At 36.5% G+C, this 971-nt stretch overlaps 1 pseudogene; it reads left to right on the top strand.

The window, feature by feature from the left end:
- LOC147902406 (uncharacterized) lies at nucleotides 1-570 on the top strand (annotated as a pseudogene).
- Nucleotides 571-971: the final 401 nt, after the last annotated feature.

Raw genomic sequence — 971 nt, 5'->3', positions numbered from 1 at the left:
ATGGATCCAACTATCTTGACAACAAGATCATTGACATGTTTATGTGAAGCATTCAGGAATTCACAATGGAACCATTGCATTAACAAGTCCCACGTGTAGCCCTGGACTTATCACACTATGGTGCCACTACCTAATGATGCTCAGGTCAATGCAAATGAGGTGAATGGATATGACAGTGTCATGTATGAAGGGCACTATGATGTGTTAAGTAGTGCTTTGTGTGTTGTTGACACTTTTGCTATAAATCCAGATGCAGCAACCAATATTGAGGATGTAGACTTTTATCTTATTAAGTGCATGGAAGTAAAGGAGAAGGTAGAAAAGGGGTACATTGATGAATGGAAGAATGTGATCAATAAAGGTTCCTATGTTGTGAAAGGGCTGTACTACAAGCAACTGGATTCCTACTCCTTCAAACTAGATAACAAGTAGCCCCTTGTCCACGTACTTTTAAATCTTATACGTTGCATCAATGTACCCATGGAGTGCATGCCAAAAAGAAGGCAAGTGTACACAATCACCCCTGAAAGTTACGAAGCAATCTATAATAGCATGCCCTTTGGGATTTGATATGAATCTTGTTAGCATTAAAACTACTTTTGATGCCTTGTTTGTAAGTTATCTACTTAGCAAGGTGCTAGTTAGTAGTGTATCTTTTATATTAATTTTATTTTTGACAAAATGAGCTAGTGATCCATATGATAGTTAAAAGTTAACAGTGTATGATAGTTTTAGAAGTGTTCTAGCTAGCAATGTATGACAATATTTGATGTGTGCTAGTTAGACTTAATTTTCTGTGTATGAAAGTCTTGGACATGCTAGTTAATAGTGTGACACAGTTTGATGTATGCTAGTTATGGCAGCGTTACATGTGATGGTTAACAATGCTTGTCAACAATGTTGAGAGACCACACTCAACATCATGTGATCATATGTGAATAATACTAACACTTATAGAGTGCTATAAAGAA

This window comes from Dipteris shenzhenensis, chromosome 4, assembly GCF_047967505.1.
Source record: "Dipteris shenzhenensis isolate YYH24624 ecotype China chromosome 4, Dip_SZ_1.0, whole genome shotgun sequence".
Classification (NCBI taxonomy): Eukaryota; Viridiplantae; Streptophyta; class Polypodiopsida; order Gleicheniales; family Dipteridaceae; genus Dipteris; species Dipteris shenzhenensis.
This window is presented reverse-complemented; position numbering and strand designations above follow the sequence as displayed.